The following is a 20815-nucleotide window of genomic DNA, read 5'->3' as shown; positions in this document are numbered from 1 at the left end:
TGAAAACTCTTGTCAGACATATAGAATACATGGAGAACAATAACGTAAACCATAAAATAAACGTAAAACTAAACTAACCTGATGCATATGCATGGGTCAGGCAAACACCACCTTCACATTCCCCTTAAATTTCTTGCTATAACTTTTTAAAGTGGGTGGCAAAGCATTGTATTTCTTTGGTCCAAAGTAACTAAAACCCTTTTTCCCCGTTTCCAGCTTTGTCTTTGGTAGGTGCAATAGGCTGTTCTGACGGGTACTACGCACATTAATTTCTTGCCTGAATACCAGCTTATTCCTGAGGTATTCAGGTTTTCCCGTCTGAAGAATTTTGTGGACCAGATTGACGGTTTGCAAGTCGGAGACATCCATGATAGACAACACCTTAGCATTTAATCTGTACTCGCTGATGTGGTCGAATTTTTTCAGATTGTAAACGAATCTCAGTGCTCTGTTCTGCAGACGAGTAAGTATCATCAAGTTTTCCTGAGTCAGACAACAAGCAAAAGCTGGAAGATCATAATGTATAGCAGGAAATATTGTTGACCGAACAATTTCCAGCTTGGAAGATTCTGGCAAAATTGTGCTTAATCTGTAAAGGGCCTTTAATCTCATTGTCACTGTTTTACATATAGCTTTGACATGATTGGAAAAATCGAGTTGGGGGTCAATAGTAACACCAAGAATCTTTAGACTATTACTTGCCATCAAAAGCTTACCGTCCACAAATATACACCGTTCAGCGCAGCTATTCACAGACTGACTACTCGAAGATAACCGGTCTACAAGCATCACAGAACATTTATTAGAATTCAATAGCAAACCATGATCGTCTGACCATTTCTTTACACTCACTAAATCAGTATTGACATGACGGACAGCCTCAGCCGTTTCAGAGGGTTTAAAAGAAATCAATAGCTGTGAATCATCCGCGTAGGAATGCAAAGAACAGTGACAAGTGATCTTTCAAATCTGCTGTGTATATAAGAAAGAGAATCGGTCCTAAGCAACTGCCTTGAGGAACACCGACGAACCTAGGAAGTGCTGTCGATAACTTCCCGTTTACCTTTGTACGTTGCGTACGCCCAGACAAATAAGATGAAAACCATCTAACTGAGATATCATCAAACTGGTAAAATCTTAGCTTTGCTAGCAACAAATCAAAATTCACCGAGTCAAAGGCTTGGGAGAAGTCAAGGGAAGTAATCACACTCTCTAGGCCCTTATCTTTAGCTGAAATAATTTCATCAATGACATTGAGAAGTGCTGAGCAAGTGCTAAAACCCTGCCTAAATCCTGACTGTGTTTCAGGAAGTAATCCTTCAGATTCTAAATATAAGACTAGTTGTTCTGCCACAACTTTTTCCAGTATTTTGGAGATGACAGGAAGGATTGAGATAGGTCGAAAGTCTGAAACTAAGGTAGGATTGAGATTCTTTGGCAGAGGAACCACCACGCTCTGCTTCCAACTAGAAGGGAAGTTGCCAGTTTTCAATGATACATTGACCAGGTGAGAAACTGCTCCAATGCAAAAGGGACTCAGGCCTCTAACCATTTTTATGGATATTCCATCCACACCAAATGCAGTACTTGTGATACTGTTCATCAACTCCTTTACCTTACTTTCGGATACAGGAGAAAAAGTGAAAGTAGAATCTATCCCTGCACATTTGTTACTGTTAAAGAATTTCAGTTTTTCTGTGCTCACTGTCCCGTTACAACCCATAGTTGAGAAGTAATGATTTAAATCTTCTAGTTCAACAGAATGGTCCTTTTCTTCAACTGACCTCATCAAACCACCATCTCTTAAAGTAGCCCAGAAAGTTTTAGAGTTTTTTGTATTCAAAGTATCAGTAAAATACTTCCTTTTCGCTGATCGTATGGCCACATTGAGTGCGTTACGAGCCCTGCAGTATGCATTCCTAGAAACCTGTGTTTTCAGAGACAAATAAGTATGTTTACAATTATTATTCTTCTTTTTGGTAAGGTATGCTATGTTTGAATCTCTCCAAGGAGCTTTCTTTCTTGTTATTCTTTTTCTCACCAAGGGTGCACATTCATCAAACACTTGGACTATTTTTGTTGTTAACACATTAGCGATATCATCCACGTTTCGATGAGTCATTATGTTATCCCAGTGTATATTGGAAGCAACATCAATAAACGTATCACCGTCAAAATCTTTAAAATTCCTATATGTAATAAACTTTTCTTTGGATTTGGATTTTTTGCAAGGCACGTCACAGTAAGTCAACCTGTGGTCGGTGATCCGTCTACCATTGTGAGTAAAAATGTTGGAGGTATCAACCATTCCTACGTCAAGGTAAAGGGTCTTGTCTACAATTATCAAATCAATAAGAGAAAATGAACTTTCTGTGACACGTGTGGGCTCCTTAATAATCTGAGAAAGGCCCATTGATTGAAAAATTCTTTCGAGATATTTTACATCTGCCCTCTTTTGGTTCAGAAGATTCACATTCAAATCACCCAGCAAAATCACTGAATCAACACCTGGTGACTCGTCGATGTACAGAGCGTGGATTAAGGAGCTCAAGGTCGAATAAGGAACGTCTGGGGGCCTGTATGCAATGCAGATAAGTAGCTTCAAACCTTTAAGATTAACCACACCGCTGATGTATTCAATACGGTTGTCAACATTTTGAAGATAAAGACGAACAAACTTAATTTCTTGTTTTACATAGAGAACTATACCTCCACCACCATCTCCCAAACCAGTGGGTCTATCACAACGATGGAGTGAATAGCAAGGGACATCAAAAACATGAGAGAGGGTCTCCGAAGATAACCATGACTCTGTGATTCCCAACAGGTCAAACTGGAAGTCCTCAATCACCGAACACAGCTCCTCAAAGCCTGTATTCAGTGATCTAATATTAACTTGAGCTACTCTACAACTGTTGGTAAAGTCTCGGTGCCGTTTCCCGACAGGTTACTAATTAAAGAAGGGGAAACTGAATCATCAGTATGGGATATCTGAGGGCTGGGACACACACCTTTTGGCTCAGCAGACACAGCCTCATAAATTATTTTCAATGAGTGAAAAATAAGATCACCAAAACAGTCATTTCCCTTCCGATTCAAGTGTGTCCCATCACGCGCTAGATGATGATATTTAACCACAGCGCTAGTGTCAAGGAACTCTACGTTGAAATTATTGCACATCAGCATTAGCTGCTCATTAAAATAAAAAAGGGCTTTCTGATTGATATCCTTTCTTGTCAGAACACTATTTACAATTATGATAGAGTTTGGGAATTCTTGTTTTGCTGTACTCAACAGGTCAGCCATAGAGTGAAGCACTGTGCGCTTACCCCAACCACCATTATACCCAGGCCCCCCATTATAACCATGAACAAGGTTGTTTGTACCAACAAGTAGATATATTATTTTAGGTTGTGCAGATTTATATTTTCCAAGCTTATCTTTAATATGAGAAATTTTAGCTCCCGGATTAATATCCACGATAGCCCCACCATCTGCACACCTCTTCCCTGAGTAACGCAGAAGTGAGTCCCCAATCAACAAAACATTAGACATAGGAGTTTCCTGAATCTTCTCATTTGCTTGTATTGTATACTTTGGACCGCTTATGTCACTAGAAACCTTTACTCTTACATCTGAGTGCAGGACATTGCGATGAGTAAAGGTTTCTTTACCCACTTTAGAACTACTTTGATTTGGTACATTTACAGAAACCCTAGGTTTGTTTTTTTGTCGTATGAACGACTTTTGTTGCCATTTACCAGATGAATTGCAAATTGTTGTATCATTAATACAGGTACTCTCCAACTCAAGGGCTTGAAAACGGTTTGTACATTTTACAACGTGGTTACTTGGGAGGGAATTAACATTTGTATTTTTGGTACGTATACCCTTAGGTTTTAATTTTACCCATTTCCCCGATTTTTTAGTTGGTGGAGCACCATCACAATTGATATTGCTAGAACTTAAAACTTGGTCTATATTACGAACATTGACAGCGGATGGTGAACAGTTTGGGACATGATTGGGCCTTGCAGTGGTTGGCTCAGATGGAGCTACCTCAGACTTATTTCTTATCAAAAGGCCACTAGGGCCATCGACAAACAGTGCATACCAGTTACTGAACAAACTCCCAGCACTTGGCATAGTTTTTTGGCAAAAGCCCTCGTTTATGAACTTAGCATTGACCAGTACACTTAGGCCACATTCATAACTATTGTTTTGTTGAGTGCAACTCAACTCATGGAAACTGTTTGCCTTGAAGCCCAGTTTAATTGTTACTGCTTTTGCAACTACTGAGTTTATGCCAAGCAATGAATCCAGATGGTAAACCAAGTGACTAGAAATGTCAACAAACAGCAAGCTCAAGTGCGAACCAGTATCTTGCTGTAAAGTAGCTGTGTTATTACTAACACACAAAAACGCATAATCAAAGCTGTTAAACATAAGTTCACCTAAAAGAGCTTTTACATCATTACAAGTACCATGGTTTACAACCTGAGTTACAGAGGGACCCATAAAAATTACCCTGGATAAGCTGTCTTTGTTATTACTACTAAAAGACTGAAAGAAAGTATCGAGAATTGTGTCATCCACCCATCTACTTTTAAGCCAGGACTTTTCCTCAGCTTTTTTAACTGAGGATTTTAGATCAGTTACAAATCTAGTCAATTCTAGTTTTTGATTATTACTAACCGCAAGGTCTGACTTAAGTTTAGCAATAATTGAATCATTCTCGCCAACTAAAGACTGCAATGATAGACATTCATCAGACTTAGTTTTTACATCATTAAGGCTAGATAGCATTCCACAGTTATTTTTTAAAACAACGTCTTTTTCTTCACGGATGATATCCAGTTCGTTAAATGAAGCGTTGAGATCAGATTGCCGCTGTTGTTTTTCTCGTTCCAGTCGGGATTCGAGAGTCAAGATGTTGCACTGAAGGTCCTTAATAACTGCCCCAGAATTCTTTTCAGAAGCTAAAGCGTTGTCCAAACGCTGAAGTAGGCTGGAGATATTCAGCTGAAGGTCTGAGTGATGTGAGGGTGATTAGCCTCTAACTTTTTCAAAACGAGGCAGATATTTGTGAGAAGAGTTTATGTGTCAACGTCCAGATTGTCTGTGTTGGCAAACGCCTCCTCAATTTGATTGGATGCATAATTAGACCTGCCCCGCGTTAAAACCATTTTATTGTATTGACACAAACACTTTGACGTATCGTAACAACAATTCTCCTCTGAGTAATATATATTACAGTAAATATAACAAATTTAAAATTCAGGTTAAAAACTATAAATATAACAAAGTTAAAATTCAGGTCAACAACTATTAAAAATAATAAATATTACAGTGTTAAAATTCGGGTTAAAAACTATAAAGAATAATAGATATAACAAATTAAAAATTCAGGTTAAAAACTATAAATATAAAATAGTTAAAATTCAGGTAAACAACTATTAAAAATAATAAATATAACAAGGTTTAAATTCGGGTTAAAAACAGATTAAATAAGTTAACTAACTTAGTTTTCTGAAATTAATGTAAATCATTTCTATGAAGAAAATATTTTTGAAGTTGTTACTGCAGTTGTAGAGTTTCATAATTTTAAAGTAATCTTTGTATCCATATTTAGAGTTCCTAATAGCAACAAAAATATGTTTTAAACAACATGAAAACTGTGGTTGTCTGTGTAATCTCAACCTCCCTATCATTGCCTCTGGGGACATCAATATAAACATTAATAACGTAAATGAAGAATTTCCACAGGAGTTTTTCAACTACAAGCCTACATGGGGAAACCCCTGTTTGGACAAAGCTGTAAATGGCCTACCAAGGGATTCTCTCTCTATCGATGTACTACAGCCTTCCTTATCATATCACAATGCTTTGATAACTACCTTGACATTTCAATTCAGTATTGAGCCTAACCTGGTGGCATTCCCACAGAAGAGGAAAATGTAATACGCTCTTTCAGTGTGTCTAACAAATTTAAATTTTATTCTTATTTTGGCCAAACAGACTGGAATCATTTTAAACTATTTTCATGAAGACATGAACCTGTGCTTTTCAGAGAAAGTTGTAAAAATTAGACATTAAATAAATCTATGTTCTAAAAGTAGGCCCAAATGGTTTTCTGAAGAACTTCTCAGTCTAAAAGAGAAAGTTAAAAGTCTATATCATGTTCATATGTGGGCAGTAAGGTATAATCTGTTTGTCAAAGAAACCAAGTCAAACTATGTTGAAGCTCGGTAAACCTATAAGCAAGCTATTATCCATGCCAGACTAAATTTCAATGCTCAATATATATCCTCTGCACCTAATAGCTGCAAGGCAGCATGGGAAATTATTAACAGTTCTAAAAGCTGCTCAAATGCCCGAAAGATCCACCAAAACCTAACTCCTGATGACTTCAATTACACCTTCATTGCAACAGTGAAAGAAGCATGTAGTCAAGTTCTGATTTCCACAGCAGTTTCCAGTCAACTTGCGAGCAGGTACCACCCCTGCATTTTTTGTGGAAACTAGTGTCAAGTGAGGAAGTATTAAAGGGTGTTTCAGTAAAGACATCTTTGGTATCAGTGGTAATCTGGTGAAATTTGTTTTGCCTGTGATTCTAGAGCCCCTTAAAGCTAGCACCAATCATTCATTGTATTTCTATTGGCCTGTTTCATGATTTGCTTAAGCTGTCAAAAGTTGTGCCTATTTTTCAAAAGGGTGACTCCTCCCTGGCAGAGAAATACCGTCCAATATCTGTCGAGCCCACCTTTTCCAAAATCACTAAAAAACTGTGATACACCACGTTAGTGAATTTTTTGAAACTTTTTTCAAAAAATTAATTTGGCTTTTGCAAGGGTTTGTCCACTGTGGAAGCATTCGAGCTTTTAGTCTCAAGAGTGATAGGTGGTTTTAAACACTCCACTAGCACACTTGCCAGCTTGTGTGATTTGACAAAGGCTTTTGACTGCTCTTCACGACATCCTCCTTAACAAATTACCAACTTTATGGCCTAAATGGTGTCTTTAGTTCTTTCAAACTTACCTGACTGATCGCACTCAGAGGGTCTACTTCAACAATAGGCTCTCTCAGTTAGCTTTAGTTGAAGGTGGTGTACCACAGGAATCGGTTCTGAGCCCATTCTTATTCTTAGTTCTTATAAATGATTTTCCTACCAATGTGGATTGCGGTTCAGTAATTTTTGCAAAGTAAAATTTTCATTTGTATGTTTTATTATACAAATGATTATATGAAGCGGTGAGATTAAAAAGGAAAACATTCCAGTTTTTTGACAAATTGAGTTGAAATAGCCATTTTGTTTTTCAGACCTAAATGCTTCTAATGAGATAAATAAAGAAAACATTCCTTTATATTTAGTAGCCATGGCAACCCATTTGATTCTAGACTGAGATTAAGAAAGAAAACATTCCAGGAATGTTTTCCTTTTTAACCTCAGTGAGGAGTAGTTCGTTGTTTGGCCAGTAGAGTGCATTGTGTGTAATATTGGTTTATTATTGCTAATACACTAACCTGTAAGTAGTTAAAGTTGTAAGGTTATGAGAGTATTTAACACTATTTATTTTCAGTAATTGTGCTATTACCCCTGTAAGTTAAGTGAGTTCTAATCATTTTGATGATCAAAAACTATGTCTGAAGCATCAGAAAATGAAGAAAGCCCTGCTAAGAAAAGGAGAGGCGTAGGAAATGCTGTAAGTAAAATGAAAGTTGCTAGGCTGAAAGGAGAAGAGTTTGTAACAATTTCTGGAGTATTAGTTGAACAAAAGACTACAGGTCCTGAATGTGACTGTAGGAACAAATGTACCTCTAATTTTACTGAGGAACAAAAACTTAAAATAGTTAGTACGGTTTACAGTGGTAGGCCTAAGAATGAACGGGACACTTATTTGATAGGTTTGATTGACCGCTGTGATGTTCAAAGGCACAGATCTATTAGTCCACATTCAAAACAGCTTTCCTCATCTTTTAAATATAACACCGTAGTTGATGGTAAAAAGTTTGAAGTGTGCCGTAAGGCTTACTTAAGCTTACATGCAGTAACTAGCAAGGTTGTTTTTCGTTTGACATCTATTTTAACCAAAGGAGAGCAGCCTATGGATATGAGAGGTAGACATGGTAATCATTCAAAAATTCCAAATGAAGTTTTAATTAAGTTGAATGAGCATATCGAATCATATCCAAAAAAAACCTCTCATTACTCATCCATCGAAGTAACTTACCTAGAGGCTGGCCTTACATGCAAAATTATGCATGATATGTTCATTGAAAAACATCCTGATCTTAGCAAAACAATTAAATATGAATACTTCCTTAATTACTACAAAGAAAAATATGGATACCGATTCGGTAGGCCACAAGTTGATGTGTGTTCTACATGCGAAAATCTTAATACTAAAATTAAATCTACAAATCTGACTGATAGTGCAAAGAAAACATCTGCAATGGAGTTAATGATCCATAAAAGGAGAGCATGTAAATTTTACAAAAAGATTGAAGAGATCACTGAAATTTGCAAAAATAGGGATGATGTTCATGCAGTGTGTTTTGATTTTATGCAAAACCTCCCTTTACCTTGCATGCCTGTGCAGGAGATGTTTTATCTCCGAAAATTATGGCATTATGTGTTTTGTGTCCACAGCTTAAGTGATGACAAGGCTACAATGTATACATACCATGAAGGAGTTGCAAAAAAATGTGCTAACGATGTGTGTTCCTTATTGAATGACTACATCAAAAACAGTGTTAATGAACAAGTAAAAACTCTTTATGTTTTTAGTGATGCATGCCCAGGGCAAAATCGTAACCAAACAATGGTTAGGTATTTTTTATCATTAACTCTTATGAAGCGGTTTCATGAAATTCAAGTTTTTTTCCCAACTAGAGGGCACAGTTTTTTACCTTGTGACCGGGATTTTGGGGTCATCAAGAGGGTAATTCGTCGCCATGACAGAGTTTATTCCCCTGAGCAATACAACAAAATGATACAAAGTGCAAAAAAACTGGAGCCTAAGTTCATAGTAAAAAGTGTTAAAAATCATGACATACTTGATTTTAACCAGTGGTGGCCTGAATATTTCAAAAAAACCTGTCAAAGTGTAAGAACTAAGGAACCTTTCAAAGTCAGTACATACAGCCATCTTACTTTTTCTGCAGCAAAAAGGGGATACGTGACTGCACGTCGATTCATTGATGGATTGAACAGTGATAGTATTTTCAAACTTTACAAAGGTGGTGAAGTTATCCTTCCAAGTGAAAGAGCCTATAATGGAAAAGTTCCAATTAAGGTAGTTAAACTTAATGATGTATCTAAAATAATACATTATGTGCCAGATCAATATAGACTTTTTTATGAGAACATATTGGAGTGGCCTTCAACTCTGATAACCAAGAAGACGGTGATGACTAAAAATACCTACTGAATATCCAAGCTAAAAGCAACATTTTACATTGTAACTCCTTTGTTTCTAAGTAATTATTGCAATTTCATATTTTGAGACAATTAAAACTATTTGATTTGATAAAAGCTGAGGGTTTTAATAGTTTTTCCACCTTCTTCCTGTGTTGAGATAAAAAAGGAAAATATTCCATCAGTTTTATTTGTCTCTCAGGATAAAACTATTGGTTATATTAAAAAAGTATTTACACAAAAATATTACCTTAAATGTAATAAACAAATTTGTAATTGTTCATTTTACTCTTAATGCTAAGCTAAGGTTGTTATGGAGTTTTTATTGTTTCCTGTAAAATTAGGGTTACTGGAATGTTTTCCTTTTTAATCTCACCGCTTCATATGTACCTAGTTTGTAGAGATGACTCATGTTCTCCTCCCAGCTAATTACTTTTTTCATCTAATTGTTTCTTACTAAATAATAATAAATCACAAAATATTTTATTGTCTTTTTGTAAAAATCTTGCATATAATTTAGATGTCCAGTCCTGTGTAAGACTGTTGGGTATAACTGTAGACTCTAAGTTGACTTGGTAACCCCATGTTCAAAGTATCTGTTGTAGGCTGTCAAGAGTAATATTTTTGCTGCACCACCTCAAGAAACTTTGTTGTCAAAGATTATCTTAAATCTGCATATTATGCATTTTCTCATAGCAAAATGTATGGAGTAACAATCATGATATTAAAAAAGTATTACTATTACAGAAAAAGGCTGTTAGAGTTTTGGTATATAACATATAAACCTATTTTTGTGGAGGAAGGTATTCTTACTAACAGTTATCAACCTTTATATTTATTCATGTCTAATTAAAATTAAAACCGAATCTTGGTGACTTTTCTCTTAGAAATAACATTCATCAAAATCATACTACAGGCAGCTTATAATTAGATCAGCCCTTCTGCAGATTAAGCCAAATGCATTCTTTTATTGGTATCCGTTTGTTCAATTAACTACCTCTTACCAGTCATAACATTAGGCTTAGTAAATTCCACTATATTGGACAAACCGGCCGATCATTCAAAATTAGATTTAATGAACACATAAAAGCATTGAAAACATCATCAAATTCAAAATATGCAGACCATTTAAACAACACCGGCCATACATACACTAACATCGAAAACAATCTTGAAATTTTACACACAAGCAAAAAAAGTCGCATATTATCCACTTTAGAACATTTTGAAATTTACAAAAGTGCCAAAATTAATCATAATATATTATTAAATGACAAAGATTTTCTAACAAAAAATTTATTATTCGATAGACTTTTAAACAATATACAATGAATGATCTCACATAAAATTAAATACAACAAATTTAGCCACCAAGGTAGTAAAAAACACATGACAAATTGATTTTAATTATTTATTTTAACTTAACCTTATTTGTACCTGAAGATGGAATCAATGATTCCGAAATGTACATTGTACGTAAAATAAAAGTATAAAAGTGATAAAAGTTTATTAATATTATGTTATTAGTAAATTCAAATCAGTGATGTATTGATGGCTGTTAACTAGACTTTTTTATAGTATAAATGAATATCTGGCACCTATGTACTGTAGCCTACCTAAATGTTCAACTGTTTTAACTATCTGTAATTTTACTATTTATTATTGAATCTTTTATCAATTGATTCCCTGATAAATCAGTTATTAATTTATTTTCTATTGAATCTGTTAGTACAAGATTTATTGTTTATTGTCCATGCTTAAACGTAAGCTACTATTGTTTCATCTCGGCCAGTCAGTTTTTCACTTGAATTAACATTTAATTTAATGTATTGTGAGCTAATATTTTATTGAAGCTTTGGTGACAGATGTCAATGCATTTTAATGATGTTATGATGACTAATAAAGATTCTCGATTCTTGGTTGATGGTGGGTAATCCCATGCCAGTCGACCGGTTCTCTTCCATATAGCAAAGAGAAGTCTTTGCTGGTTCATTTAGACAAGTGTTATATCAGAAGAGAGCAATAGATTCTTTTTATTTGAGAAATAAAGCTAATTAAAGTTTGGGTTCAGAATTAAGATAAATCTTGATAAGCAGAAGCATATAGTAATAGTACATACAGTCTTTGAAATTGTTTGGCAAAAGTTACTTTATTTGCACATTTTTTAAATTCAAATGAGCTGAGTTGAATATTATAATCTAATAGAATTTCTGGAATAATGTGTACTAAGCCTCACTTTTTAAATACTAAAATTATGTAAATGATTTAGATTCAGTAAGTACAACATGTTACTACTTCATGCCAAGATCAATCTGGTGTATGTATACTAAATGAAATGTTTTATTGTTCATCTTTTTGTAATATTATTTAAGTTTATGGTTCTTTAAATATGCCTTGGTAAAAATGTATTGTCTCTGGCATACGCATCTGGACCTCCTCTCCACGAAATAGTATAATTATTTTTATTGCATTATATCCCAATGTTTCATCTGTAATTGAAACTTAATTACTTTAACTAATAAATAGAAGCTGAGTTAGAGGAGATACAAATTGAAAGTGTACAGTCTTAAGTAATGAATTTGCTCTATTGAAATGCAATTGTAACCAAAAACTTTATTTTATTGTCTGAAATGCAACAGTAATAACAACCAAATTAGCCAAGTAATTCCCTACATTACTATGTAGGCAATTACTACAGTCAAGTCAAAATCTACTTTACTGCAGGTATTTTTACAATGTAATTGGAAAATAATATAAAGCAATTACTGCTCTAGTGCTCGAAATCGTTTAACCCTTTTGATCCCGGCCACTTTTGAAAAAGTATATACATGAAATTCCAGCAAATAAGTGCAAGAAATCTGCTAAGCATCCCAGCATTCATTTGCCAGTTTTGAAAAAATTTTGTTTACCAATTTTCATTTATTTAGCATGAAATGTACAAAATCATGGTTTAATAACTGTGGGAAATATTAGATAAATTAACATATGTAATATGTGGATCAAGTATGAACATTTAAAGAATAATATTCAAAATAACTAAGTAATAAAGTTAATCAATGCAATGTTCACTCAACAATTAAGCGTGTGTAGTTCATTACCATTTACGGTTATTACATACAAAAGCATAGTGCGTCGAAGCACCACTGATAAAAGGTTGCATAGCATTTGTAAAATATTGTACAAGTTCAGTTCACAACTTTATTACAAGATTGATTCTTTGTGATCGGTTTGAAATAGTGCAACAGTTTCCAGTAAAGTTTGTATATATCTAATAACAATGTTTAGATTGATTTTGAATGTGTAAAAAAAAGTAAATGATTAAAAACAGAAAAAAATGTAATGTTTTACTTAAAAACCATAATTTTATTTACCTGAGAATTATTTATTATAATAGACAAATTATAACCATAACATACTATTTACTATGCTTTATTTATTTCATCAATAACTGTTTCACTGAAGGTACAGATTTACATACATTAATGTTGTCCTTTTGTATAAGAAGCAAACAATTTGTGACTGAAATAGTGAAGTTAGGAGATAACTTCTAATTAATAAATGGATAGGAGAATAGGCTCTCAAAATTGCAAGTTCTCTGTCCATTCATCTGTAATAATTTTAAAAGTGCAACTTGGTTGTCAGTGAGTTAACCTTTGCCTTCATTGTTTTTTCGGTCATTGCAATAAACAAATTTATTGTAAAGACGTTATACTGTTGAATGGACCAGACAATTTCAACTTAAGTGTCTCAGCTACATTCAACACTAAATTTCCATTACACTAGTTTCGAAGAATAAGACTAAATGTCCATCACAAGTCTTTTTACATCTCAGATGAACGTCATTAAGTATCAGGGCAGCCCTAAACAACAAATTGTGGAGAAGAAAATTCAGAAATATATTTAATTTAAAAAAGTAAAGTTTATAAGAAAGTGATAAAACGTATTACAACAAACCCTTTAAACACAACTGAAAAGACAGGTTTCTGTGAAAGGCTCCTGGTATTAAAATAGGCTTTTTTGTGGTTTAATAATTTTACTATCCTTCTGCTGGTTACAGTATATTACATCGTGTCACTATTGAAAAATGAATCGATTTGACACACAGATTTGATGAAAATATCAGAGATAGACCAATATCACCCCAAAGTGGGACCATCAGACTATATCTGTACTAACGCTACAATCCCATACACAATATGCGATTACATGCAGAAATAGAAATTTTGATAATCAATAGGTTTATGTTAAAAACAATACTGAAGCTTGATGGTGAAGAGGTGGCTATTTTATTTATAATTATGTGTGTTTTTTTAATTCATATAATTTAATATTAATAGTTCTGTTTGTTGAATTGGGTTGATTACATATTATTTAATATTAATTTACAGGCTTAACTGAATATGATATAATTATTTAATTATTTTCAATATGAATTAAGTTATTTCATTTTATTATTTTATTTCCAATCATGTGTAACATAGAACAGCAATGCACTGGTCACAATGGTGAAGTGCCATCTCATGTAGCCTTAGAAGAGTTAGTGATAGCAGTGACTGATACATATATAATAATTAAAGTAATTATAATATTAAGTAGCCAAATTTTGTGGAGCTAACTAATAGCAGTTCTGTTAGACAATTTTTATATAGCAATAGCATGATAAATCTTTTGCTAAGAGTTTTAATTCACTTAAATCTTTTAGCGATGATCTCATTTGATGTACAAGTATCCTGTAATTACATGTATTGGATTTCTTTTATTATTGTTAGTTTCAGTGTAACATTTTTGATACTTTTCTGTCATTCCCATTTATTTTGTTTACCGCAACTTGAATGTTTCAGGTGGTGGAAGATTTTAGCATTTAGGGGAGAGCAATATGGCAGTCATCAGATGTGGCAGGGGTGTGGCGCTATTGCAATACCCCATGGGTGGCAGGTTTTCAAATCTACTGTTTGGTATATTGATTGCTTTTAGTGATTTGTGGTTAGTTTATGTGAGTAAGATGTTTGAATTTCAGGTGTACTCAAACAATGTTTTTAAGATGTAGCCATGGCCAGTGTTGTTTCTAATTAACTGTACATTTTCTGTGTGTTGTTAAGGACCATAATAGGATGAGCAATAGCTGTAAGTTAATGCAAAAGTATAACACTGTAGCTTGCAATCTCGTTTGAACTGATTGACATTTCTAATCGTAAAAACATATGAGTCTAAATTTCTTTCAGTTTATCAAACTTTGTTTTAATGTTATTTGTCAGTAGATTTCTCAGTCATTGAATTGGTCCAAAATTACAGATGAGTTTTCCACACCCATCATCCTAGACTGACCATGCCAAGAAATTTGCAGGATTCTGAAACATTATACAAGGGTTTAAAATTGTCGTTCCCTCCACCTTTAACCTGTCTAGAACCAACACTCATTCTGTAAACATCTTCCTTAATGCAGCATAGATGCAATCCCTTCAGATTTTAACACTATTAATACCTTAGTTCTTGAGCTTACACAACCAGTGTAATAACAACATAATCATAATCAAAGCTTATGAAACTCAATTTAGATGTTGCTCAGTCTACATTGGGGAAACAAAACATTTAATATCTATACCACTGAGTCAACACATTCTGACAAAATAATGCCCCAATTCCTTTGTGTTTTCCGAGCATGGTAGCAGCACCATCACAAGTTAAGTTTGTCAAGTTATCGCTTAAAAACTGCTCAGATAACCCATTTGAATGAAGGCAGTTCATTAAATACTTCTTTAGTGGTAACGCCATCAAGTTCTACCAGATCCAGAAATACGTTAGTGGAGCCACACATACCAGTTTTTTTCAAAGAACACCGGACGTATACAATAAAACTTGACTTATTACTTAAGGAAGTGGATTCATCAAGTATCAGACCAATTTTTGTCTCATTCTCAATAATTTCACTTACAAATTTTTTCTTCATTTCCTTACTGATGTGCAAAGCAATGTTAGCACAAGCTTTGTCAGAATGTAAAATGCGACCCATGTTAATCCCGTTAAGTTCTTGCAAATCTATTTCTGTTTCAAAATCATTAAAGGATTGATTTTCTTTAATAACCTTGTATGCCGTTCGAAATATTTTTTCAGTCACTTCTTTTTCCTGGGAATGCTGTTTCAAGATATTTTTCTCCAATGCTCCGTCTTTAGCTTCGGATAAAATTTCATCTGCTGCTTTATGGCCAGCACTCTCTTTGTGGTCATGAATTTTTTTCCTTAATGAAGTTTGTTTTTTCTCTTATGTGTCTCCATAACTGTCTATCTCACCATTTGCCCATTCTTTTGAAATTTTCATACCTGTTTTTTTCCTTACAGATAAGATCCCAACTTCCTTACAAGTCCTACATCCTAACATTCCATTTTTAATAAACAACCAGTCATACCTTTTGCAAAATTCTGTTTTTTGCGAGTTATTCCAACAATCTGGCAAGTCATTGTTGCATTCAATCTGCTGTTCTTTTTCTTTAGGGGGTTTCACATTAATTTCAAATCTGGTTACCTTTTCACTGACATAGACAAAGAACAATACGTATCTGCACTCTTTCTTGACTACAGCAAGGCGTTTGATTGCCTGGGCCACGACATCATCTCAAAGAAATTAACATCATTAGGAATCAGAGACACAGCTAACAAATGGTTTGTAAGTTACCTCACAGGCCGATCTCAAATAGTCGAGCTGCAAACTACCATTTATGGTGTAACTACTTCACATCAATCCAATCCACTACCTGTTACCCGCGGAGTACCGCAAGGATCTGTTTTGGGCCCAGTTCTCTTTGTCTTATTTGTGAATGACTTCCCAGCTTATATACGTGATCACAATACCACTTGTGTGATGTATGCAGACGATACAACATTGTTGATTAAGAATGACTCTGCTGAAGGAGTGTACGAAAGTGCCACAAGCTCTCTCAGTAAAGCCCTCAATTACTGCAGAAGGAATGATCTAGCCATGAATCCATCGAAGACAGTTCACATCAACTTCAGCAAGAGGAAGGACCATATCCCTAACCCACTTGATGTATCAAGAAAAGACCATATCAAATTCCTTGGCGTAACTATTGACCACAAACTTAAGTGGACTGAGCATGTAAACCAGGCTTGCAAAAAAATCAGCACTGGTATATATGTAGTACGCCGAATAAAATGTATCGGCAACTTGGAGGCAGCAAAAACAGCTTACTATGCTTTGGTGGAAACTCATGTGAGGTATGGACTTGCTGTTTGGGGTGGATCCTCTGCAGGAAACCTGAACAGAGTACTACTCCTGCAGAAAAAAGCTATCCGAACCCTAGCGGAACTCGAACACCAACAAAGCTGCCGACAAGCATTTAAAACCTTGGGAATTATGACAATTACTGCACTCTACATACAAGAAGTAATTTTGCATGTTGACCAACTGCATGTACAAACAGGAAAAACCCTTCATACACATAACACACGCCATGCAGGAAATTACACACTACCTCTACATCGGACATCACTTTTCGAGGAAAAACCATCCTACATTGGTAGGAAGCTGAGGAACCTCCTGCCACAAGCTGTGAAAAACCTCAAGGGAGCTGCCTTGAAAAGATGTCTTCACAACTTCCTGGTGGACCACCCAATATACACCATCGAAGAATTCAAAGAAGTAAACAAGGAAGATTGGAGGCTCTGACATCTTGTATTGATTATTTATTAATATCAATTATGTAATTTGTTAACATTGTGACTCTATTACTGTTCTTGAAGAATATGTTAATAAAGAAATATGACTATGACTATGACTGCTAGAAGATGGTTGTGACGTCGATGAAATCTGTTGTTCATGGTTGTCTGGACATGCAACAGTTCGTTTAAGTCTTTTACTGTCACCCGGAGACGAAAAGTAATCTGTTAATTTTTTGTTCATTTTACTTCACAATAAACACTTCACTAACAAATACAAACACAGAAAAATATGTAACCTCAATGAAGTAACATAATAAATGCAAGAAAACCACGTTTTCGATGGAGAGGCGCATACACATTTGAAACCACTACTACTGAGCAACTGAGCGAATGCGTAATACGACACAGCCAAACGGGCGGGTCTATACGTCGCTGATGGAGGAGAGGGAACATGTGGGGGGGGGAAGTTAGTAATCGGGCGAGTCTATATGCCACTGACGGAGGGGAGGACGCATGTGGAGGAGGAAAGATTAAGAGGCTTCTGGCGCATTTTAAAAACTGTAGGCACTTCGAGATACATTTAAATGTTTTATTATTGATTGCGAGGTAAACTATAGTAATCATATATTTTAAGAATTTTATGTTCATAATAAATTTGGTAATTAACTCACCAACCAAAAATTTAGTTTTGGTTTCAGTGACTTTTTGGTACAGATTATTATTATTATTATTTGAAGGATAGAGGTCTCGGAACGCTGTTCCGCCACGTTCCATCTCAAATCGAGCCCTGTATATGTATATATATATATATACAAGGTGTTTGAAAAGTCTGGGTACGGCTTAATATTTTACAAACCATAACAGATAACATCTATAAACTTTGCACAGTGTCATATGGCTATGTAAACTATTTTTCCTTGCTGGGGGGGAAAGAGCTCACTTAGTAGACTTGAATGCCGCAAACCGCATCTCAAGAGTTTTATCCAATCAGAAATGGCGGGTTGTTTTAGGTACACATTGTGAAGCACATTATGCGTTGCCATTTCTGACTGGATCGTCGTATTCTGATGCGTTCACTCTACTAACCAATGATTTCACTGATTATAAAAAATAACAAAAAAATTTAATTCAAAAATTAAGTGTTAAGTTAACTATTTCACCAATGAACAATGGTAGAACTTAAGTATTGATATTATCCACTTTATCATTTTTAAATGTTTAAACTAATTTATTTAAGAGGAGCTTGGATGTTTACTATTGTAAAAGTTTCCATTCATGGATGCTGTCACTTTCTAATGTTAGACAAAATGACCTGGGTTTCCCTCCTTATCATTTCAGGTTGTTATCAACAACAGACAAAGTCTTACATCTATTAATTTCTGTTACTGTAAGGGAAATCACATTGTCACTTCTCAGTTCTTTCAGATTTTTTGTGATTGCACGTACAGTGTTAGTTGTTTCTAGTTTAAAATTGTTGAATTTCAAGTTAGTACCGAAAGAGAAATGGAATTATCAGACATTGACAGAATTAATATACTCATTATGAGGGGATATGGTGACCTCAATCGCTCTTACCAAACTGTAGCAGATTTATTTCATGAAAGATTTCCGAACAGACCACCTATTTCAAAAAATGGTGTTGTCACCACCGTCCGCCGTTTCGAAGAAAATGCATCTGTAAAAGATCTTCGTCGCAGTGGCAGACCTAAAACAGCGACTAATGAGGACATGGCTACCGACGTACTTGTAACAGTCATTGAAGAGCCACATTCGACTACCAGGAATCTTGCTACTGAGTATAACATTAGTACATATTCTGTATGAAAAATTTTAAATTCTAACAATTACCACCCTTACAAGGTACATCTTGTACATGAACTATCCGAGGACGATTTTGATAGACGTATCGAATACTGCGATACAATGACAAAAGTTAGATACAGACCCGAATTTTGTTAACATCGTTTTTTCAGACAAAGCAAGTTTTTTGTTAAATGGAAATCTCAACCGACATAACTGTCGGTACTGGTCAGATACAAACTCTCACTGGATGAGATAAGCTTACACCCAACATCCACAAAAAGTGAATGTTTGGTCAGGCCTGATAAGATCCAATGTAATCAGTCCTTTTATTATCAATGGAAATCTAAATGGGAATACTTACCGCAACTTGTTAGTTGACAGAATTATTCCAGCTATCCGAAATTTGGGATTAAATTTTGATTCTGTTTGGTTCCAACAAGATGGAGCGCCACATAATTATGTGGTAAACGTACGTGATGTTTTGGGCCAAACATTTCCAGAACGGTCGATAGGTCGGAGAGGAAAAATAGAATGGCCTGCTAGATCACCAGACCTGTCACCTTTAGATTACTTCTTTTGGGGATATTTAAAAAAAAATAAAGTTTATCAAACCAAGTCTTATGACATAAACGACTTAAGACAAAGAATATTACATGAAGCGGCAGAAATACCTTCTGAAATACTATGCAATGTTATGGATGGCTACTTCAACCAGCTAGCTCACTGTCAAACTGCAATGGGAGAACAATTTGAAAATTTATTGTAAATAAAAGGTTAGTTGCAAATTATTAATAAGTAATTATTTTGTTCTAAGATTGTATTTTCACATAGTGAATAAAATAGCATTGCTAATGTGTAACTATGTTAATTCATAAACATAAAGACGACGAATTCATTTTAGTTAATATTTATTGTTATAAATTTATGACTTAATTTGCTAATTAAAAAAAGTCAGTGAAAACACATTGGTTATTAGAGTGAAACGCCGCCTACCACATCACAATACGATGATCCAGTCAGAAATGGCAGCGCATAATGTACTTCACAATGTGTACCTAAAACAACCCGCCATTTCTGATTGGATAAACCTTTTGAGATACGGTTTGCGGCATTCAAGTCTACTAAGTGAGCTCTTTCCCCCCCAGCAAGGAAAAATAGTTTACATAGCCATATGACACTGTGCATCACTCGACCTATGCTTTAATTTAATATTTCCATGTTTTCCTCTGTGGGCTCTCCCCCCATGGTTGGCATGTCATGGTAATAGCAAGGAAAAATAGTTTACATAGCCATACGACACTGTGCAAAGTTTATAGATGTTATCTGCTATGGTTTGTAAAATATTAAGCCGTACCCAGACTTAACACCTTGTATATTCAAAAATATATCTCAAGCCCCCCAAATCCCTTTGTTTGGCCAATCTGCCGAGGAGCTTATTATTCAATTCACTTTATTTATTGCACAATAACATTTGGTAGATTACAAAGTACAATTCAAACTGATACATTTTTAATTATATGTTCTAAATGCTCAACTAAAACTGATTCAATGCATAAACGTCATTTGACTTCTCTGGTTCTGTTATATTTGTAATCTTTTTGTCATAATAATCTGTTACAAGCAATATTAAGTGTGGGAATAAAACTTGGGAGTACAAGCCAACTTAATATGTTGTCTGCTATGAAACCCACCTCATAGTTAACCTATCATACACTAATCAGATCACTCTTGGAAGGAGAGCACAAGTCTCAACCTCTTGTCAGCATTGTAGTTCAGTTCAAATTCCTTGGAGTAAAAATAAACACAGACCTTCATTGGATTAATCAAGTGGAAAATCTGAGCAAAAACTCAATACTACTCACTTTTATATAAAACAATTTCCCTCAGTAGCAAAATTAACTTACTACTTCATTTTTAAAT

Source organism: Homalodisca vitripennis, chromosome 4 (assembly GCF_021130785.1).
Source record: "Homalodisca vitripennis isolate AUS2020 chromosome 4, UT_GWSS_2.1, whole genome shotgun sequence".
NCBI lineage: Eukaryota > Metazoa > Arthropoda > Insecta > Hemiptera > Cicadellidae > Homalodisca > Homalodisca vitripennis.
Note: the sequence above shows the minus strand (reverse complement) of the source record.